Source organism: Lissotriton vulgaris, chromosome 4_1, assembly GCF_964263255.1.
Source record: "Lissotriton vulgaris chromosome 4_1, aLisVul1.2, whole genome shotgun sequence".
In the NCBI taxonomy this organism is placed as follows: domain Eukaryota; kingdom Metazoa; phylum Chordata; class Amphibia; order Caudata; family Salamandridae; genus Lissotriton; species Lissotriton vulgaris.
In genome coordinates, this window is record NC_141691.1 from 1,776,781,821 (window position 1) to 1,776,806,282 (window position 24,462).

The window sequence follows — 24,462 nt, forward strand, 5'->3', positions numbered from 1 at the left end:
ATTTTCAGTATTGGGATCCTTCATGAATTTGAAAGACACCCATTTGGAATGATAATCCACCACAGTTAAGATAAATCTAAAACCTTGGTTTAAACCACCAATTGGTCCAACGAAATCTATGCCTAGTTTCATCCAGGGATGTTCAGGAAACTTTACAGGAGACAAAGAAGAATTGAACGTGGGTAAAGATTTCTCGGCATGAGAACATTCAACACAGTTGTTCAACAAAGTTTCAACGGCAACATCCATGCCCGGCCACCAGAAATGTAGTCTTAACCTTTTCTTAGTACTGGTGATCCCTCCATGTCCCTTGTGAGCTAGGGCAATCACTTTGTCTCTAATAGACATGGGAGGAATGAGTAAAGACCCTCTCATGACAAGATTTTCTTCAAGACTCAATTCATCCTTAATTTTAGAGAAAGGAATCATGTTCTTGTCAATTTGACTTTCTCTCGGCCAGCCATCAGATATCAATTTCTTCAAAAGGATTTGAGAAATATCACATTCTGAAGCACGTAACCAGTCAGATTTTGAGATGATGCCTTCAGTTAACTTTAGGCCATCAACCAAACTAATTACCACTTCCTTATCATCAAGAATGGAATCACCCTCTGGGGTATTTACAGGACATCTTGATAAAAAATCTGCCTTCAAGTTTTTTCCAACAGGGATATGTCTCATTACAAAATTAAAGTCATATAATTTAGATAACAGACAAACCAATCTAGGACTAGCATTTCTTAGTCCTTTGTCATTCCAAATGAAAATGAGGGGTTTGTGATCAGAGATAAAAAACAAATTCTTTGACCATACATAAGTAGAAAAATGTTTGACACCCCATACACAAGCTAGGGCTTCCTTTTCTATAGTACTGTTGTTTTTTTCTGAAGACGAAAGCTGCCTAGAAGCAAACGCAACAATGTTCTCATTCCCATTGTCCAACTGACTGAGTATGGCACCCAGACCAGTATTGCTGGCATCAACAGTAATATAAGTGGTAACATTTTCATTAAAAGGTTTAAGTGCAGGAGCAGAAATAATCAAGTCTTTTAACTTTTCAAAAGCTGAATTTTGATCACTACCCCACACAAATTTAACTTTGTTCCTGGTTAATAGTCTTAAAGGTTCACTAATCAGAGCAAAGTTTTGTACACATCTTGAATAAAATTCACTCAACCCTAAAAATGACCTCAATTGATCCTTATTAGATGGTTGAGCACACTCTCGAATAGCCTTAAGCAGGTCTTGTTTAGGACTAATGCCTTCTTGAGAAATAACATGACCTAAATATTCCACTTTGTCAAGTAAAAATTTGCACTTTTGTTTTTTTACAGTCATGCCATGTTTGTTCAAAATACCTAAAACCTGATCCAATTTGACAAGATGTTCTTGAACAGTATTGGTGGAAATTAATATGTCATCTTGGTAAGCTAAAACATCCTTGACATTGCCAAAGAGTTGGGACATTAATTTCTGAAAAACCGAGGCCGCTGACGCAAGGCCAAAAGGTAATCTGAAGAATCTAAAAAGACCAAATGGAGTGTTAAAAGCAGTGAGATCCTTGGACTCATCATTCAGCTGAATTTGATGGTATGCTGCTCTTAAATCTATTGTGGAAAAGACTTTTGTCCCCTTGAGTTGAGCAAGCATATCCTGAATGCGACGCAAAGGAAAACAGTCAATCTGTATGTTCTTATTTAAAGACCTAAGGTCAATGCAGAGCCGAATTTCATCACAATTCTTCTTAAGGGCAACGACAATTGGAGAAATCCATAGTGATGAATCAATCTGTTCAATTACACCCTCAGTACATAATTGATCAAGATGTGTTTTAAGTCTGAACTTGATACTTAGGGGAACATGTCTGACCTTATGGATTACAGGAATGGCATCTGGTTTAAGTATAATTTTGTGTTCAAAGCCTATAACTGAACCTAATTTATCAGACAAAAACACCTTGATGTTTGTTCATATTAGCGTCTAATGAAGAAGGATCAATAGTAACAGAATTAATATTTTCAAGGCGATCCAAGGAATTGGGATTATCAGTACCTGGTCTCAATATCATTTTAAATTTCCCTTGATCTTTCCAACCTAGGATTTTGTAACCTTTTTTTGAAACATAAATCTTAGCATCAATGGTTCTATCTTCAAAAGTGATATTATCAATAAAACATCCCATCATTTCAATTTCAATATCATTGAAAGCCACTGTATGTATGTCGGGTGGAATTAAATCAATCCCAGCCCATTCTTCAAAGAAAAATGAATCTGGAATAATAGTAATTGGGGAACCAGAATCAACTGTAACATTGAGAGGAACTTTTCCTATTATGACATCACATTTAGGATCACTACTATCTGAATCTTGTTGTGAATTAATCATGTCCACAGAAAGTAATATTTTGTTTATAGATTTGTCCTTGGTTATTACATTTACTTCAGTGGGATTCTCAGTTATAACACACATAGTCTTAGGTTTAAATTTACAAACAGAATTAAAATGACCAATTTTTTTACAATTGGTACATTGTTTCTTTAGGGCCGGGCAAGTTGGAGAATTAGCAAGATGAGATTTTGAACCACATCTAAAACATTGAAGAGATTTATCAGACTTTTTCCATTCTGATTTGTTAGCAGTTTTGTCTTTATCTCGTTGTGAATTAGATTGTGAAGTATGTTGAGAAATTTTGTTAACAGTTTTAGAAATAGAAGGTTTGTTATTGCCAAGTTCTTTAGAAGCTGAAATGGATCTTTCAATACCTCTTGCAATTTCTAAAGTCTCAGTAAGTGAAGGGTTTCTACAACAGAGGATTCTCTTTTGAACTTCATTAGAATGACAATTAACAACTAGTTGATCTCTCAAATATTGATCAATAGGACCTTCAAATTCACAAGAAGCTGCTAAAACCCTCAATTCAGCCAAAAAAGTATCAACATTCTCATATTCTCTTTGTTTCCGAGTATAAAATTTGTGTCTTTCAACAATAATGCTTGGTTCATCAATAAAATGTTTTTCTAATCTGAGAACCGCTTCAGTGTATTCATTCCAATCATCAGAAGGTGGGCGTACAATTTTGGGTTGATGGTAAAAAATCCTCTGACCCTCTGCACCTAAAGCATTATACAACATAGCATTTTTACGTACAGGGGGAAACATAATGCCATCAATGGCTATAATGTAACTGTTGAAAGACTTGTACCATTGAGTCCATTTTATTTTGGGACAACCTGGTTCAGGAAGAAAAGGAGAAGGAAGAATAGCTGTTTGCATGGCCATAATGAGGAATAAAAGGTAATAATAAAGATAAATAAGGAGAAAGAGTAAAACAAGAAAAAGTGTATTATACAAAAGGTAATATAAATAAATAAAATGAAGTTCGACTTAGCTGTGCCTGTCAGCGTGAAGGCAAAGAAGTAAAATTAAATTGTAGTTGCTGTACCACACGGCGTGAAGGCAATGAAGCAAAGTTCAATTGGAGTTGCTGTGCCTATCAGCGTGAAGGCAAGGAAGTGAAATTCATGAAGGCAAAGAACTGAAGTTCAATGAAGTGCTGTGCCTATCAGCATGGAGGCAACGATGTAAAGTTCTGAAAATTGTAGCTGTGCACATCAGCGAGTGCAGAATGGAGTAGTCGAAATAAGGGTTAAAAACGTTGAAAAATCGTAGCTGTGCACATCAGCGAGAGTGCAGACAAGAAAAATCGGGTAAATAAAGTTGCGCAATGTTTTGTTGATGGTTGCCAGGTAACAGGCAAAATGGCGGTGACGTTATGCAGCGTAGCAGCATTGCGTGATGACAAAGGGAAGTGAAGACGAAGGGAAGACGGAGAGAATGGCTGCGTGTAGAAGTTCTGGGAGCACTGGCACAGACGTCAGGAAGTTCTGAAGCCGGTAAGCGTTGAATGCAAGTTTGAATGTCGCTGCGGGGAACGAAATGAAGCACGAGCAAGGAAAACAAAACAGAGTGTCAGCTGGGCCAAAATGAAAAAAAAAAACGTGAAAAATGACTCAGAAATTCCTCATGACAGTATCCTCAATGGGAAACACTCGATAGGTTCTTCTTCACAGAAAGCTGCAATTGCTCGTGAAATACTCGATCAATGCAAGCTATGCAGCAAGTAGAACAAGAGTCCCAGCAGACCCAAGTACTTAAGGGCAAAATGTACTTTCAATGGGAGACACTCGTTAGGTTTTTCTTCCCAGACATATGCATTTGCTCATGAAAAATTCGAAAAAAAATCCACTCTTTACAGCAAACACAACGAGAATCCCAGCAGACTTAAGTAATTAAGAGTAAAATGAGTTGAAATTTGAATAAGAGTTCCAAAAATAAATATAAGTATGAGCTTTCAAGGAGATTAAAAATGGTTGGTTCTTGAGAAAAATTGTCAAAGTAGTGAAGTTCTCAATAGAAAGTATAAGTAAAATATCTTGAAGACTTATCTTGGTGGTATCTTGAATTCAGTTGTCTTGGAAGATTCTTCAAGTTGGATCAAATGAAGCAAATCAGAGAGGGCACTGTAGTCTGGCAGTTATAGATAAATCTTGATGAAAATTGAAAGTCTTTAGATGGATGTGGGTCCAAAGAGGGCTGACTTGACCACCCTCGTCGCCAAATTTATGTTGCATCCAATGAAGACAGATTCAGTCCAATAGGTTAAATAGGATTTATTCATAAGAACAAGTTCAGCTCTCAAACTGCCAGAGTGTTACTCAGTCAAGCTCCAGTCTCAATTGACAGCAAGAGCCCCAACATTCCAATATTGCTAAGCAACGACAACATAGATAGGAATGGCTTGAAGAAGCACAACTTAAAAGAAAACACAATAAATATACAAAGTTAACGTTAGTAGATATAACACTTTTCCTTTCCATTAAAACCTATTTCTAGTACCCCTCCTCCTATTAATATTAAAGTGAGGAATTGGGGACGAGTCAATATTAATTCTTTGTGTGCCTCGCTTTTCTCTTCTAGCTTGCTCAATGGAGACTATTTAGATGCATCTCTCCATGATCAGGCCTTGGCTATTAACGGCTGGCTTACTTCATCTTGTGACGAGTTGGTCCCTTGGAGATCAATTTGTCTTATGCGTTCACATGATGCACTAAGGTGGTTCTCTCCCTCTCTACAAGCTAAAAAACTCCAGCTTAGAGAGGCAGAGCGTAAGTAGCATTGGGGCTATGATCCATCTGATAAAATGGCCTATTCCACTATAAGGGAATACAAAAATTACATCCTTTCTGCTAAAATCCAATACTTTTCAGCCTTGATTGCATCCTCCCCTAATAAACCTAAGTAATTTTTTTCTATTCTCAACAGCCTGTCTAAACTTGATCGAGTGACTGTTAAACCGCTTCCGTCCCAAGATTTATGTAATTCCCTTCATGACTACTTTTTCACTAAAATCTCTACAATAAAACTACACATCTCCCCCCCTTCTTCCTCCTTTGATCCCCCTATAAGGCCTCCTAGCATACATTCGATTACGCACTTTTCCCCCATTTCGACTGAGACCTTTCTCAGTCTGGTGAATTCTACGAAATTGGGCTCTCCTACTGACAGCTGCCCCGCACACATCCTTCGGGAGATCTTTTCAATTTGTCCTGATCCACCTCTTGCCCTTCTCAATAAATCTTTGTCATTAGGTGTTGTCCCTGGTTTTTTTAAGTCAGCCAAGATCGTCCCGGTTCTGAAAAAGGTAGGGGCCGACCCCACTGTTCTTTCTAACTTCCGTCTAGGCATGGGCGGAAAATCCGTTCCGCTCGCAGATTTTGCGGATTTTCGGGAAATCCGCAATCCGCGAGATTTGCGAATCTCCCGCAAAATCCGCAAATCCGCGAGCAGCGGATTTTGCTCGCACTGCTCGCACTGTTCGCGTGAGTTCGCGCCCCGCGAATAAGTGCAAAAATTGCAGAAATACGATCTTAGCAAAACTGAAAGTAACTACTTACCAGGTTCAAAAGTTCAGGCTCATCATTAGTAGCCATTTCCTGTAGTGCTTCCTGAGGGGCCCCTCCAGAGTTCAGTTGCCAGTTGAAACTATTATGTGACCCTGCTCTGAACCTCAGAATAGTTACACATATGCCACAAAGGTCCTGAATTACAGCTAAGGGAGACAAGCAGGAGCCAGGCTGGAAGTTAAAATCCATTAATCAGCCCCTAATTCATTATTGTCAGTTGGGGCAGGGCAGGTGTTGTAACTAATTTTGCAACAATGAAAACACTTAGCAAGTGCAAAAGATCACTAATCAGGGCGCACTAAGGAAGCAGGTGCCAGCTAAAAAAATATTCTGTGACACATTAATCAGCCCCAAATTAATTCAGGTCACTTGAGGCAGGGAAGGTGTGCTTTGCTTTGCCGAAAATAATGTACACTGGACAACCAGAGGGTGTGGTGATGAAACAGATGGTGGCATGGGTGGGCCAGAGGGTGGCATGAGTAGTCAGAGAGTGGCAGTGGTGACAGAGAGTGGCAGTGATGAAGAAGAGTGTCCCAAACAGGCTGGACACGTAGAAACAACAAGTTCGCAAAACTTGCGACCCGACAGGTAAGTTCGCAAATTGCGAAATTTTAAAAACCCTCGTGAACTGGCAGAAACACAGGCGAACACAAAAAAAAAAAATCCGCAAATTCGCGGGAATTCGCGGATTTTGCGGATTGCGAATCCGCAAATCCAAAAATTCGCGAACGCGAGATCCGCAAAATTCGCTCATGCCTACTTCCGTCCCATCTCCTTGCTTCCTTTCTTGGGCAAGGTGTTAGAGAGACATGTAACTCATTGTCTGAGTTCTTTCATCGAGGCCTCTAATCATCTGGACTCCTTTCAGGCTGGTTTTCAGACTACCCACTCTACAGAATCAGTTATCCTCTCAGTCTTGGATGATGTAAGAGTGAGTGCTGACTATGGTTCTTTTCAGGCTTTAATACTCTTAGATCTATCAGCCGCGTTTGACACGTCCGACCATTTTCTCTTGGTCGACCGTGTCAGATGCGCTGGCATTTCGGATGTTGCCCTGAGTTGGGTCTCCTCCTTTTTGGAGAACTGCCAACAGGTGGTCCAGCTGTCCTCTTTTTCTTCTTCACCTCGAGCGGTAACCTGTGGTGTCCCCCAGGGCTCCACCCTCTCTCCTCTTCTTTTCAATCTTTATATTTTTCAGTTCATTTATGCTTTGCGTCATCGGGAGGTCACAGTGTTTAATTACGCTGATGACCTCCAACTCATATTCACCCTTTGTTCTTCCCCCGATTCTATTTCCCATTTTCAGAAAATTATGATTTTTATCCAAGACTGGATGTGCACAAACCATCTGAAGTTAAATCCCGATAAGACGGAGCTAGTCCTAATCGGAGGCTCGCCCAATCCCTGGTGCTCCAACTTTTGGCCTTCCTCTCTTGGATCAGCTTCCTCTGCGGCTAAATCTGTGAAAAGTGTGGGCATTAAAATTAGTGATGACCTTTCGATGCATACCCAGATTAGAATGATTCTTTCTTCTAATTTTCTAGGTCTCCGTACCATTTGGAAGGTTTCGCATTTTTTTTTACCATTGACGCTTTGAAGTCTATCCTCCTTGCCCTTGTCATCTCTAAGGTGGACTACGCCAATTCTCTTCACATTGGCATCCCTGCTTACGAATTACGCCGACTTCAGCTCATTCAAAATCAGGCTGCTAGGCTGATTTATAGTCGGTCTAGATTCCATCAAGCCCTTCCGCTCCTGAGGCAATTGGATTGGTTGTCGGTCACCCATAGATGCCAATTTAAATTGGGGTGTCTTATTTTTAAATCTTTGGTGGGATTAGCTCCCCAATATGTGGCATCCAGGCTCTTAACCTATACTCCTTCAATTCAATTCAATTCAGTTAATTTATATAGCACGCTACATACCCAGAGGGTCTCAAGGCGCTGAAGAAGGGTGGGGAATTACTTGTCGAATATCCAGGTTTTAAGTTGCTTTCTGAAGGCTAGGTGGTTCTGAGTGAGGCGAAGGTGAATGGGAAGTGAGTTCCAGGTTTTAGCCGCCAGGTAGGAGAAGGATCTTCCTCCCATGGTGGTTTTGTTGATGCGAGGGACAGCAGCAAGGGCTTGGTTGGAAGAGCATAGCTGGCGAGAGGGGGTGTAGAAGGAAAGTCGTGTGTTGAGGCATTCGGGTCCCAGTTCGTAAAGTGCTTTGTGTGCGTGGGTTAGGAGGCGGAATATTATCCTCTTATTGACGGGGAGCCAGTGGAGGTTTTTCAGGTGACCAGAAATGTGGTCTTTACGCGGGATGTCTAGTATGAGTCTGGCTGATGCGTTTTGGATGCGTTGGAGTTTTTTCTGAAGTTTTGCGGTGGTACCAGCGTAAAGGGTGTTTCCGTAGTCCAGGCGGCTTGTAACCAGTGCGTGGGTGACCGTTTTTCTAGTTTTGGTGGGGATCCAGCGAAATGTTTTTTTGAGCATGCGAAGAATGTTGAAGCAAGATGATGAAACGGCGTTGACTTGTCTGGTCATCGAGAGTGAGGAGTCCAGGATGACGCCCAGGTTCCGTGCGTGGTCCGTCGGGATGGGTGCTTTTCCAAGAGCCTCTGGCCACCAAGAGTCGTCCCAGGCGGAGGGGGAGGTACCTAAGATAAGGACTTCTGTTTTGTCTGAATTCAGTTTCAGACGGCTGTGCTTCATCCACTCAGCTACTTCTTTCATTCCTTCATGTAGGTTGGTTTTGGCGGTGTTAGGGTCTTTGGTGAGTGAGAGGATCAGTTGAGTGTCATCAGCGTAGGAGATGATGTTGAGGTTGTGTTGGCGTGCGATGGCCATGAGGGGGCTCATGTATACGTTGATGAGGGTGGGGCTGAGTGAAGATCCTTGTGGCACGCCGCAAATGACTTCAGTGGCCTCTGACTTGAATGGTGGGAGGCGGACTCTCTGAGTTCTTCCCGCAAGGAACGAGGTGATCCATTCCAGTGCTTTTCCTTGGATTCCGATGTTTCTGAGGCGTTGTAACAGGGTCCTATGACAGACTGTGTCGAAGGCTGCGGAGAGGTCGAGGAGGATGAGGGCGACTGTGTCTCCATTGTCCAGTAGAGTTCGAATGTCGTCTGTTGCTGCGATGAGTGCGGTCTCCGTGCTGTGTTTGGCTCGGAAGCCGGACTGTGAGGAGTCTAGGGATTTGTTGGTTTCGAGGAAGGTGGCGAGCTGATTGTTGACAGCTTTCTCGATGGCTTTGGCTGGGAATGGAAGGAGCGAGATGGGGCGGTAGTTTTTGAGTTTGGTGGGGTCAGCTGTGGGTTTTTTCAGAAGGGCGCTGAGTTTGGCGTGTTTACAGCTTCCCGGGAAGGTGGCGGAGTTGAGGGAGCAGTTGATGACATCTCGGAGGTGTGGTGCTATGATGGAATCTGATTTGTTGAAGATGTGGCGAGGGCATGGGTCTGTGGGGGATCCTGAGTGGATGGAGTTCATCAGGCGGATGGTGTCCTCAGTGGAGACTGGGTTCCAGTCATTAAGGATGTTCAAGGGGGGTGAAGGTACGGCAGAGGGTTGGGTGGGTTGGTCTTCGGGTTGCTTGTTGAAGCTGTCGTGGATGTCTGCGATTTTGTTGTGGAAGAATGAAGCTAGGGTGTCGCAGAGCGTTTGAGAGGGAGTGATGTCGTTGGAGTTGGCAGTGGGGTTGGTAAACTCTTTGACGATGTTGAATAATTCCTTGCTGTTGTGGGCGTTGTTGTCTAGTCGGTCTTTGAATGCGGTTTTCTTGGCAGTCCGGAACAGTTGGTGCTGTATGCTGGTGGCGTTTTTGAAGGCGTCCCTTGTGCTGGTGTTTGGGTCTTTTTTCTAGGCCTTCTCAAGGGAGCGACAGAGTTTCTTAGATTTCTTAAGATCATCGTTGAACCAGGGGGCGTTTTTGCTGCCTAGTTTAATTTGATGTTTTTACAAAAGTGCTAGGTTGTCGGCGCTGTTGGTTAGCCATTTAGTGAGGTTAATGGCTGCTTGGTTAGGGTTCGAAGAGTGGGCAGGGGGGTTTTGAAGAAGTGATGAGGAGATCTGGTCGATGGTGATTTTGTTCCAGTTTCTTCGCAGAGTAGGTTGAGGAGGGTTGTGGGTTAAGGTCTTTTTGTAGATAAAGTGAACGCAGCTGTGGTCCGTCCAGTGGAGAACTGTGGAGTGACTGAAGGAGATGTGTTTGCTGGAGGTGAAGATAGGGTCGAGTGTGTGACCTGCGTAGTGAGTGGGGGTATTAACAAGTTGTTTGCTGGAGGTGAAGATAGGGTCGAGTGTGTGACCTGCGTAGTGAGTGGGGGTATTAGCAAGTTGTTTGAGTCCGAGGTTGGCAAGATTGTCCAGAAGGGTGTCAGGAAGAAACATGGGGGATCGAGTTTCTCTTTCCTGGCTCCCAGGTTCTGGAATGCTCTCCCTGACAACCTTCGATTTTCTCAATCATATTTGGAATTCCGCAAAGGTTTGAAGACCTGGTTATTCACCAGAGCATTTGAGGTCTAAGTTTTTATTTATTCTGTACCGCTCGGTATCAGCGCCAGGAAACCTTTTTGGTATACGTGCGCTCTATAAATTTCCTCAACTTCAACTTCATTGTAAAACTAACTGAGTTCTTGGAGAAATCAATATTCAAGCAAGGGGAAGTCCCTAACGACTTAAGCTGGTTTTCCAAGAAATCACTGTGACATTTGGTGAACGGATGGAAGTAGCCATGCCTGTATTTGGGTAGCATGGGCTATGCCTAAATAAGGGCTTGATTTCTATGCTTATATAAGGGCAACGTGAATTGTACCTATATTAGTGCATGAACTGGGAAAATCCATTCGGAATCTAGAACGCCATACAACAGTTTCTATAAAGAAACCTTGATGTATCTACAGAAATGACCCCTTGCTGAATTCAGGATGTTGTCTTCTTTTCTAAAATGTATAGCTTTCCAGGATCCATTATTGCTTTCACACCATTTTCTACCATTAACTGGAAGGAGGTTGAAAGCACAAAAAATAGCAAAAATAGGCTATGTCCCAGAAAAATGCCAAAACTGTGTAAAAAATGTTGGTTTTCTGACAAAAGTCTGTCATTCCTTAAAAGCTCGGAAAATTGTGATTTCAGCCCCACAAACCCTTTTTTGATAATCTTTGCAGGGAAAAACCCAGACGCTTTCATTTGCAGCCAGTTTTTCCCATTTTTCCCCCCAAAAAATCAACATTTTGCTGTATTTTGGCTAATTTCTGGGACGACGACTGAAATTCCTCCCTCTGTAAAACAGGGATTTTTGTGGCCAGGCATTATGGAGAAAATTCTATACATGAATGATCTTAAATTAACACAAGAGAGCATCTGAAATGTAAAGAGGAGGGAGAAGAAACAGAGAGAACAACTAAAAAACCTGCTTAACTTCTGGGAATCAGCTTCAGTGTTGTGGTTCTGTGGAATGGCAAAGGATCATGGTCTGAAATTGGAAGTGTTTTATAGTGTAGTAGCCTGGTGTTCACAATTGTCCAATTGGCATCAGGTGTCTGATCACCACTACAGCCACAGAAGCCAGGCAATGCTCACTGCGTCCTGCAACGGACTAACTCTGCTAACAGACCGCAGATATAAGACCACCAGGCCAACTGTATTTTCTAAATAGGAAGAGTGCAACACTGCCGCCCTGATGGTAACAGATGGAGTACTAGTGACTGCCAGCATGGCTTGATGGCAGTGCTACTGTCAAGATCTAAATCAGGCCCTTCATTTTTTATTGAAGTGGACATTGTCCACTTGGGCAAGGGTGAATTCTAGATCCAAAGACGTCTTCTTGAAATTGAGTAGCTGTTAAAAGAGGTCCTGATGAAGCCATTGTTTTTTTGTGGGAAAAGCTCTGAATGGAAAAATATATATTTACGCCCGCCAAGTCCTCTCATCAGTAGGATACTCTCTGAGCTTTTGTGACATAGGGCCTGATTTAGCATTTGGAGGACCGGTTACTCCATCACATATATTGCAGAAATACTCTCTGACTTATTCTGTACTTCATATGCTAAGGTACATGTAAAAAGACAGACAGGATATCTGTCATTTTTGTAACTGAGTAACCTGTTCAACACCTGTCTAAATCAGGCCCTTTCACTCTTTTGTGGAGTTCAAAATCTTCTAATGGAGTAAGCCTGAAGCTGTATGTAATGCAGCCCTCTTGAAATCAAAGATCTTTCCTGCAAGGTCTTACTGGAACTCCTGAGGTCAGGGAAGTCCAAAAAATGTTATGTCCCAACTTTTCAGACTTTTTTGATCAGTTCTTTCGAGTCATCTCTAAAGCTCCCAATACCTGTGGAATAGCATTTAGAGTCATGAACTCACTCATGTAGAGGCCACCAGTAAAGTCTAGTCCAGGTCTACCTTATCACTTCAGGAAAAAGGGCTCTTGCATCTTTCGATGTACCTGTAGCCACGCAGATGGTTACCCAAATGACCCTTCAAGTTCACTTCTTAGTACAGGACACACATGACAGTTGGTCTCCAGCCCTTCAGGTCTCCACAGAGGGACAGACAGATGATCCAGTGCACCTCTATTCTGCCACAAGCTCAGAATATTTTTTGCGGCAAAACAGTTAGGTGCTACTTTTGCTCAATTCACTAGCCAGAATGTAGGGATGTCTGCTGCACACTGTCTGACCAATAAGAAACAAATACCCAACAGCAAACCTTTCTTCTTTTGCAGTCCATCCTGTTTGCATTACAGCACACTGTCTCAGAGTGCACCATTCATAGTAAAATCAATCAAACATGGCGGCACCCTCCTGTCCCTTGAAGAAGCCTAAGCATGTTTTTAAGTTGATGAGCAGCCCATCCCCCACCCCTAACCACTCAAAACTTGTTCTAGGGCTGGTTTCTCTTCTTCATGCAGTCAGAACTTTTCTCCTTATACTAAAAAAAGTCTCATTTTGCAGTTGTCCTACGTTTACTGCACAGCATGTGATTCAGCTGGCTCCACATTCTTTTCCATCTCCTTTTTTTCCATCACGCTGAGTAAGCATAACTATGAGGAAGATGTAGGTAAAAACAAAATTGCGAGTTCTTAATAGCGATTTTTACTGAATCGGTATTAAGAACTCGCAAACCACAATGTAGAAAAATAAATCGCAAAATGTAGGCGATTCGGAAAAAATCGCAAACTCCTGTACGAATCGGAATTAGCGAAATCGCAATTTTTAAAAATCGCAAATTAGCAAATCTGCCATTCAGGTGCACCCTGATGACATCACACACAGGAAGTGGCCACACCCAGGCTGTTTCTCAGTGCCTGAGGCTGTGGGAGAGGCAGAGAACAGGAGCACACACCCGGAAGCAGCACAGGCGTTTCCAGGCAGACACCAAATGCCAGGATGGAGACACAGGAGAAGGGAAAGGAGCATGTAGAGAGGAAGCAGAGATTTAGCAAGAAGTTGGAGGTGTTAATTGAAGAGGTTGTGAAGACTCATGACCAACTGTTTGCGAATAAATATCTGCATGTTCCAGAATCCCTGAAAAGGAAGATCTGGCTTGAAATGCAAGGCAAAATGAATGCCATTGGTGCCACCCAGCGTTCCATCGTCGAGCGGAAGACGCGCTGGTATGATCTGCACTCAGGTGCAAAGGAGAGGGTGGCTGACAGGCTTAAACTAGCCAAGTAGACAGGTGGCGGACCATCCACAGCGCCTGCAAGCACACCCCTGGATGAATTGGTGGAGTCCACCCTCCAGTCTGAGATCATCAGTGGGATAGGAGATGTGGACAGCTCAGTCAGAAACAATAACAGACAAGGTAAGATGCATGCACAGCATGGCCTGAATCCCCCCCAATCCCAATCCCCCATGAGTAATTCAGAATTACACTCCAGTCCATATTTTGTTAACAACCAGCAATGCATCATGGGAGATGTAGTCCTGAAATCCATATACCATATCAGTAAGTAAACTAAACAAAAGTGCACGGTCCAAGCATCAGTCAATAAGCAAGAGGAGGACTGTTATTGTTAATAGTAACACATGTAATTTAATGTTACACAAATGCTGTTAGGCAAGTCAGTAAATGGATATTCTGTATCCCCAGGCGAATCTGCAACACATACTGCTGAGAGGGAGGCACAAGAGGGACCTGGGGAACACCATGCTCAGGAGGAAGACACCCTGCCACCTACAGATGTCACACCACCACCCTCAAATCCATGAGGTACATAGTGGGTAGCCTGCAGGAGACGGAGGGGTCAGAGGAGGAGAGCACGGGAGCCCCACAGACCCTGCACGACAAACAAGCACAGTCCCCGGAGACACAGACACCCATGCAGCGTAGCCACACCAGTGGTTCCCGACACAGAGCAAAGGGCACACAGTCCAGATGCGCAGAGTGGAGGATCCAGTGTCTTCACTGGTCTGGAGGGCACAATGGTGAAAGTGCAGTGGCTGCAAGGGAAGACAATGCGGTCAATGCAATGACAGATGGTGTCCATGAACAGGAACCTTAAGGACATTAAGGAGGGCATCAATGGCTTGAAGCACACTGTTGCAGAGGGCATGCGGGACATGGATGAGGCAGTGAGGCTGTTGTGCACAAAATTGGATAGTGAACGTGGCGCATGGTGCCGGGAAAAGCAGCGACAGGAGGGTTTCACCAAGGCAGTGAACCGCACCGCGAATGACACTTCTGTCCTCAGCAGGCACACAGTGGTCATGCAATTATAAATGACCCACTGCAGCAAGGCTGTTGCTAGGAGGTGGGGCAGGTCACCACTAAGGTCGAACTGGTCCCGACAACCAACATTGCTGCCACAGATTCTGGGTATGGTGGAGTCAATGAGGAGGTCACCAGCCGCAGCATCATTACTCCACCCATTGCTGAGCCCCCATTGCTGAGCCCCCATGGCGTAGCGCAAGGCAGGGCCCAGCAGCAGAACAGTCCTCTAAGGAGGGCAGTTTGCAAACTGAGTGGGGCAATGCTGTGCGGGCCGCAGGTGATGAGTCCATGCTGCTGCTGACATTTGCAAATGGATGAGGTAACCCATGGGACACACTGATAGTGGAATGCAAGGTGCATGCAGTGTGTTAACGCTATACTAGGCTACTCAGGGCACTCAGAGGCCAATATGGTGAGGCAGTGTGCATTCCTATTGCCTAATGTATGGACAATATAACACAGTTACACAATTGCCATTATTCGCTTTGTCGCATTACTTACTTAGAAATAGTTGTGCGTGATCTCAGCATTTCTGTGTATCCCATCTGCCACATCGATGACACCTGCTGCACTGTGCAGAGGCTGTGGCAATTCCTCATCCTGTGGGTCTGAGTCGGTGAGTTTAACTGGTGTCCCCTTCTTCGTGGCCAGGTTGTGTAGCATTGCACAGGTGGCAATGATTTTGCAGCATATCTCGGGCGGTACTGTCGTGCACCCCAACTCTTGTGGAGGCCGTGGAACCTGCTCTTCAGGAGTTCAAATGTCCACTCCACCACATTCTGCGTGGACTTATGGCCAGCATTGTATCTCTTCTCACTTGGGGTAGATAGGTTGAGGAATGGGTGAGTATGAATGCACGCACTGCATATGCGCAGTCACCTAAGTAGGAAAGGAGGAAACATCAATCACAGGTGCTAACAGATACAACAAAGATATACATCAGAGTGTGTCACATGCATTTACCTAGCTGGTATCCTTCGCCAAATTCATCCCCAGCCAGACATGTGTAGATTCCGCTGTGCCAGAAGATGTAGGAGTCATGCGTGCTCCCAGGGAATTTTGTAACTATATCAGTTATGATGTTTGACGCATCACAAATGACCTAAACATTGATCGAATGATATGACTTCCTGTTCCGATATATGTACTCAGTAGCAGAGGGGGCAGATTGCGATATGTGTCCCATTGATGCACCCTATAACATGTGGGAACTGGGCTATCTGATAAAAATCCATCTTGGTCTCATACAGTTCCATTTGCATTGACGGAAACCAGATATAATGATCTATTCTCTGAAGCATGGCATCCAGGAAGGTGCTGAAGAAGCGTGATAGGCAACTTTGTAAGACACCTCCAGCCACAGCTATCACCCCCTGGTAACTACCGGATGCAAGTAGGTGCAGGGAACAAAGGACCTGCACATGTGGTGGTATTGTGTGCGCCCTGCGTGTCTGCTGCTCGAGGATGGGGTGCAAGTCACGTATGAGGCCTAGGATGGTTGTGGGATGCAGCCTGTACCTGTCATGTATTTCCTCTTCTGTGAGTTGGAAAATAGGTGATGCATACTCTGTATATGCGTTCCTGTCGCCTCCTCATCCTCTGTGCTGCTGCTTGGATCCGTATCCGCCTTGCAATGACATAGAGTGCCACCATTGTGTTTGAACTCATGCATTCAGGGGCTGTTTTTATGCTGTGCACCTGGTTACCACCAGCTTTCAGTTGGTAATTTGTGACTCGCAAATAGCGATTTTCCCAAAAATCGCTATTTGCAATTTTTCTTACATTGGTCTGCACATTTTTTTGCGATTTCACAGTTTGCGAGGCGCTATTTGGGAGCCGGTGGATCTGATTCGCAAAATAAGAAATCGCTAACTGACTTCGCTTTTTTTTAAGCGATTCCATATTTTGCGCTTGTTGTTACATTTCACATGGGTCTTTCGCGATCTCAAACGTAGACATTCTGCGAAATTCTGCATATGCAATTGGTATTTCGCTTCCTACATCTGGCCCTATATTTATTGATTGCATGTTTCAAGCCTTTTGCTGTTTTTGCTTACTCTGTGCAAGTTCTATTACGCTGATTCGCACATCATTTTTATTTTGCTCCTACAATAAATTCACGCAGCTCTTTTTGTTCTGAATGCTTCAAGTTTTACGTAGCACAGCATTTCATCTGTAGTGAGTTTTCTTGATATACGCTGCGTTCTCCTTAAAGACTTTGAATGATTTATACACGCTGATTCACACACCCTTTGCCAAGAATTTGGTGTTGAGTTGTGAATTTGCATTTAATTCAATTTCAACACTACTTTCTTCCTACTAAACTTTTGGATTTTGACCTCTTCCTCCTACTCACTCAAACATGGCAACTGCTACTCCAAATATTACTGTTAATCCACCAAAGTAATTTGTATGTGTTGCTGAAGCTCCACCAGTTCCTTGGTTACAATGGAAAGAATATTTTGTTAATTACTTAGATACTATTGACCATGCTAATAAGTTGTCAGCAGAGCGAAAAAACTTTTGTTGTTGCACGGTTTAGGTCCTGAAGATTTAGGAATGTTTAGTCAATTGAACAAATGTTTTCAATGAAGCCATTAGGCATTCAGATAATTATTTTTCTCCTAAAGTATGTATAGGTATTATTCGTTATAAGTTTTTCCAAAGGAGACAAGAGTGAATCTATTGACGAATATGTAACTGCCCTCAAAAAACGTGCATTACACTGTCAGTTTGGTGTTATTCAAGAATAATTAGTTAGGGATCCGGTAGTAATGCAGGCTTTTGAATCGTCTATTCAAGAAAGATTGTGGATTAATGGAGATAATCCTTTGAAAGATGTTCTTGCTATAGCCAGGAAGACGGAGATGTCTGGTAGGTGTACCAAAGCTCTTAAGAAAGATAGCCAGTTATCTGAGCAGCAGGAGACTGTTGCCAGGGTGCTCACCAAAAAAAACAACGTTTTTAGCTCAGGTAAATCTTCCAACAAGAAAGATGCAAGCTCAAGTAAAAAAGAGCTCAAATGTTTTCATTGCGAACATAAGTATCATTTAGCCAATTATAGGAAATGTCCAGCAATCAGACAAAAGTGTACTATTTGTGGGAAAATCTGTCATTTTAGCCGAGCTTGCAATACTAAAAAGATCAGTGAGGATCAAGTTAAAAGCATTGACAAGGGTCCTATCCCATCGACCAATGATGACAGTGATAATGAAGGTTGCAATGTTCTAAATTCTAATGGGAAAGTCATGCTAAACATTTCTTACAGTGACGACTCCAGTAAGCCCATGTGTTTGATGTCTATGGGAGGGGTTAATTGCGCATTGCTGCTGATTCTGGTTCACCATTCACTATTGTTAATAAATCTCTTTGGACCAAAAATCTCATTGAAAAGCTCGGTCCTAATTTATTTGATGCTGACATTACTCCTGAGAGTTACACAGGTGAAGCCATTGATTTGCTTGGTTATAGAAATCTCATTTTCAGTTTCAAGAACAGACAGGCTTTTTGTAAGTTGCATGTTTCAAAGAAAGGACCTTCTGTTCTTGGATGGAAGGATTAAAGAAATCTTAATATCATTTTGGATCCTAATGGTGCAGAACAGGTGTTAGTCGTGAATGTTTGGGGAAAAGAGTATGTGAAGAATTTCCTGGTGTTTTCTCAGGTAAATTAGAAAGATTTGATGGCTTGGAACACTAAATCGTTCTTAAACCCAATGCTTCTCCCAAAATCCACCAACTTAGAAGAATCCCTTTATCTGTCAGAGATGAAGTAGAAAAGGAATTAGGGAGGTTGGTCAAGGATGGTGTCATGGAACCCATCGAGTCCGCGTAATGGATTTCTCCCTTCGTCATCGCCAGAAGAGCCAACGGGAAAATCAGATTGTGCATTGACCTGCCCCACCTTAATTGTCACATTTTGTGGACCAGTTTCCCCTTCCTAAAATTAGTGAAATGTTAACCAAAACCAGAGGCATGGAGGATTTTTAAATGATTGATTTATCTCAAGCCTATCACCAAATTTCTTTGCTTGATGAGAGTAAAAAGCTCACAGCATTAATCACTCATATTGGTTGTTTTCTATTCACCAGAATGCCATTGGGTTTGGCCTCTGCAGCTGCTGTTTTCCAGCATGTAATGCACACATTTTGTTAACCTGGATTATGTTCCTATTTTCCAAGATGACATGCTTGTCATGAGGAAGGATAGTAGTGACCATAAAATGTAACTTAACCATGTATTGTCACTTTTTAGCAAATTTGTGTTGACAGTGGAATATTTCAAGTGCAAATTTGCTGCTTAGAGTGTTACTTATTTAGGTCACGAAATCAGCGCTGCTGGCATTCATCCTAAAACCAAATTAGTTTCTGCTATTTCTGATGATCCCGGTCCTAAAAACAAGGACAGAGTTAAATCCTTTTTGGGACTTGTTGTATCCATTAAAAAAAATCTGAAACATTTTTCAAGTAGAACTTTTCGTATTAGGCAACTTTTAAAGTTTAGAGTGAGTGGTCCCTTGTTTGTCAAAAAGAGTCTGTGGATATCAAAAATGCTATTTCTTCAACTCCTGCCCGCAAGGTTTTGATACTTTAGGAAAGAATATAATCACTACTGATGCTAGTAGTGCTGTCTTTTCCTGGGTGGGAAAAAATGGTTGTGAATCCATTGTTGTGTCTGCTGCTAGGTCGTTGTCTCCTGCCGAATGAAAATATGCTGTAATTGAAAGATAAGCTCTTGCATCTGCATGGGCTCTTGAACATTTTAGCCCTTTTGTTTGGGGTGGAGAAGTTACCATCAAATGTGATCACAAACCTTTAGTCAAGGTTTTATCCAATGTTGGCATGAATTATGTTTCCTCTAGATTAGCAAGAATCTCCATGAGTTTATTAGACCTTCTATATAAAATAGAATATTTACCAAGGAGAAAAAATGCTGTTGCCCATTTTTCTGTATCAGATATTTACCCAGAGCAATAGAGGCAAAAGCACACCTATCGGGAAAACAGAGGTACAGAAAGATGGATAAACAGTTACAAAGAAGCAAGGCAGGGACCTGCAAGTATGAGAAAAATGGGCACGGAGCATCTGGTAGTGGATTGAAGTGGCATGAGGTGGATTTAAGTTTACCAGCCTTGTGATTTAGCACATCGATGCCTGCTTGGACCAGTCACAGGCTTCTGAGCTCCAGGCACTAGCACTCTTTCTTATACAACTTAAGCACTGGTGGTAGATGATATTTAGGATTTAATAAGGTTTGCAGTTGAGGATATAGGGTCAGATGTATAAAAATTCTGATTTGCGATTTCCTTGTTGCGATTTTCTGTGGATCACAATTAGGTAATCGCAAAACAGAATATATGATCGAGTTGTGGCCATATTTTGTGATTCACATTTTAGTTGGTTCACTATTTATATCATTTTGGTATTACCAAAATTATGATCTCGGTTGCAAATTGTGACCGTACCACAAATACAGAGAAGCACTTAATGTTTCTAGGTATTCACCTCAAAACCAGGAAGTGCTTTTCATTTCAATCCTGGAAAGCACACTGGGAAGAGGTGGTGCACAGATTCCAGTGCTATTTGTGAATTTGAGCCACAAGATGCAGATTATTATTTCAGCAATCTCAAACCAACAGCTAGAGAAGAAGGCAACGGGAACAAGAAGAAAACTCAAGTTCTCTGAGTAAGAACTTGAAATGTTAACAAAAGAGTGCTGCAACAATCATGACCTTCTGTCTGGGAGATCTTTCAGGACTGTCCCGGAGGCGCAGAAAAATATATGGCAAGAGATGCAGCAAAAAATGAATGCTGTTGGAGTAACACAGCGCTGCATAGATGAAATTAGAAAGAGGTGGTACAACCTCAAGTCACACACAAAGGAGAAGGTAGTGACTCGACTGAGGTAGTCATGGGCAACATGAGGTGGCCCTTCGGGTGCACTCCAAATCACTGTACTGGAGTTGATGGTGGAAACAACCTATTGTGGGTTTAGCAAAGATTGATACATCTGCTCGACGTCTCAAAGTAAGTGTATTTTTTAATTTACCCTTTAAGCACCCTCAAACTGTCTTCATTATTTATCATGATACAGTGTTTTAGTTAGTAGACACGTAGTTAATATTTCACTCACTATTGTCCATCTTAGAAATGTATTGAACAAGTGATAGCAAATAGTAAGAAGTACTTTTCACTCATGCAGAAATCAATTTTAGTTCATCCTTTAAACAGATCAACCTAAGGAAGACAATGATGTCACAAATGTGGAGGGACAGCATAAGTCACACATGGTAATGGAACATCACATTGAAATAGACCGTCAGCAAACCACATCTCATGGTCACTGTAGTAGTGCGTGGGAAACAACCGTTACAACGCAACTATTACAACGCACACCGTTACAACGCACACCATTACAACGCAGATTCATTTACAAAGAAAGCCTTTACACGCATGACAATACATATCAGATGCTATTACAACGCATACCATTACAACGTAAGTATAGGTAAGTATATCATTTTATTTAACCTTTTTTTAATTACAAAAATATTAAAAATAAATTAATTAAAGTAATTTTATATATATAGTTTGGGTTTTGGGGTACAGGGGTATTTTTAGGGTTCAGGGCTGGGTTTGGGTTTTGGGGTGCAGGGGTATTTTTAGGGTTCAGGGTAGGGTTTGGGTTTTGGGGTACAGGGGTATTTTTAGGGTTCAGGGCTGGGTTTGGGTTTTGGGGTACAGGGGTATTTTTAGGGTTCAGGGTTTGGTTCCTTTTTTGGGGTACAGGGGTATTTTTAGGGTTCAGGGTTGGGTTTGGATTTTGGGGAACTGGGGTATTTTTAGGGTTCAGTTTTAAAATAAAAAAATTGAATTAATTAAAAAAATTATTTTAATAATTTTATTATTTATTAATAATAGTTCTTTATTAATAATAGTTCTTTTAAAAATAAACTTAAAGTAATTTTTACCCTACACTATCCAGCACTTACCCTACTATTACACCCCCCTGGAGTTAGATTTTTTATTTTTAAATAACTAAACTATTTTTTAAAATATATATATATTTACAAATTAATTATTTAAAAATAATTTAATGTATTAAATTAATTAAATTTTACTTAATTACATTTTTTAATAAAATAATATTCTTACCTATACTTACGTTGTAATTCCATGCGTTGTAATAGCATCTGCTATATAATGTCATGCGTTGTAAAGGCATTCGTTGTAAATGTATCTGCGTTGTAAAAATTGTGTGGTAACGGTGTGCTTTGTAAAAGTTTGCGATGTAACGTCATACATCCGTAGTGCGATGTTCTCCCCACTACCACTATCAATGGATGAGAATAATGTTCAACAGCCTCACAGTACAATACTGCAGTCAGATGTGAGGCCACAACACCAGCGTCTCACAGTGGGTACTTTCACTTGGTGCCGGGAGGCATCTCATGCCAACCAAGCATTGCTGGCAGAAAATACAGCTGCAAATACTTAGTTGTTTGGTTGGGCTTTAACGTTCTATGCTGCAAGTTCAGTGACTGCAACATAAGCAGATAAAAGTTGTTAGCAAAAAACTGAAACACATACAGCAATGATAAAGTGGGAGAACCCAATATACCCTTGGAGGCTAGGGCAATGTTAATAGTATCAGGTACAAGGTGCCTACAAGTGATTTTATTTTGGAAAAAATGTTTTTTCTTCATTTTGAACGAATCTTAATAAATTCAATAATTCAAGCAATCAATGCATAGAGAATCAAATCAGCAACAACAAACACGGGAATATCATTCGATAAATATATTTCTCATTTATATTTCAAAATTCATCGGGTACATTCAACACTAAAGGGGATTTCAATGCGTACAAATGAAAAAGGTAAAAACATTTCCGCCCATGAGACAAGTGGGCCCAGAAGTTTTCTTTTGATTTCAGATGAGCTCTTCCTTTGAATATTAACATTTTGTTTTGCTTTTTTTAAACAGAGACCAGAGGCCTTTAATTTGGTCTTCCGTGGGTAGTTATGCCAGAAACCGTCCTGATACACAGCTTTTATTAATATTTGGGCACTGGCATGACGCTATCAATTCTGTCAATATTCACCTTTAATTTAAAGGTTCATTTTAACAGTAAAGAGGTGCACTATGCAGTTCACCAGGGGGCTTATTAACAAGCTCCTTGCGCCACTTTTACGTCGATTTTCCCATGTTAAAGTGGCGCAAGGAGCTTGTAAATAAGCCCCCAGGGGCCTTATTTATGAAGGTCTTGCGCCGCCGGTGCGTCACTTTTAAAATGGGAAAAAGTGACGCACCAGTGGCGCAAGGCCTTCATAAATGAGGCCCCAGATGTTTAAATGAGATGTAGCCGCGTCTGTGGTAGGGTGCGGGCCAGCGCCCCGCAGTGGCCAGTTGTGGGAATAATGGTCCTGCAGAGCATTGCCAGCTATAAATGGGCCTCGGTTTTCAGGGCTGTCAATCCAGCACTCTCCACAGACACCAAAACCAAGCGAGGACATGCAAACCTCCCTCCACTTTCCTTGTAAAACAAATCATCCGATTATGCAATAACGTGTCGCGCTTTCATTGCAGAAATGGATTTTATTTTAAAGCTGCAGGGCTTGTTTCTTTCATGAGCCCTGGCTCGAAATTTGCAGGTGATGAGAGAAAGCTTCACGCTGATAACAGAATGGGCCGACCTACTGATTGGAGAAAATTACATGAAGTTTTTTAATCAAATCCTACGCGGTCTGCTGTCGGATTTTCTAGGCCAGATGTCAAATGTTTTTCACTGATGTCGATGTTGAAGTAATCACTAAGCCAATTGAAAGGATGAATACGTGAGATTGTCATAACATTTCGTTTCAGTATAATATGTTTTTAAAGTACATGGAAACCTCGCGTTAAAAAAAGCACTTCTTAACCTCAATTTTACAAACACTAAGGCGCCTATATATGGTTTGTGGCAAAACGACGCAAGATGGTTAAAATGCAAATCAATGTGTGTTTAATATCTACATTGCATACAGAAGGCAAAGTTTAGTATTATTTCAGTATTAGTATGTATCTAAAAATGGGGAAATTCACAAAGGTTTTACCAGGACGGAGTCAGAATCTCATTAGGGAAAACTGCAAATTGATGAATGCATATATTAAAGGTGATACACAAAGCGACCACAATGAGTGATCTAAGCAGTATGTATGTATGCAAAATGTTTGCAATGAACCCATTCTTCCCGAAGAAGTTTTCAGGACAACAGGGCAAGACCTGGGCTCACCCGTCTGGATGAAGGCGACTTGGGAGAAATTGGGTTGTTGGTTGACTGCGGTGTTAGCTCTGGTCAAGCAACACCCATTATCCAAGAGAGTTTGATCACAAAAAGCCAATAAATTAATCTGTGTTTAACCCTAGGTAGTTTTTTCTCCTAGTTTTATATGGCAAAAACTAGACCCAACGGCATAAGGTATCAGAGCGCTTTACATGAGCACCAATTGAGTTACACAAGGACACATTCATTTTTGTTAGGCAAGGGGAGATAAATTGATCTGCACAGTATCACAGGGCGTCGAGCGTCATTACTGAGACTAGACGCGAATCCAGTTCCTCAGATTTGAGATCGACCACCCTAGCCATTAGGCTACATCCCCCCGCTTGGCACAAATAGCAGTCAGACCTAAGTTAGAGGTTATATGAAAAATATTTATGCAGCACACAAACAGTAATAAAGTGAAGACAAATACAGGGAAAATACCGTGCCAATTTAGAAAAATTAAGTGAATTTTACTAAATTATTTGATACCAAAC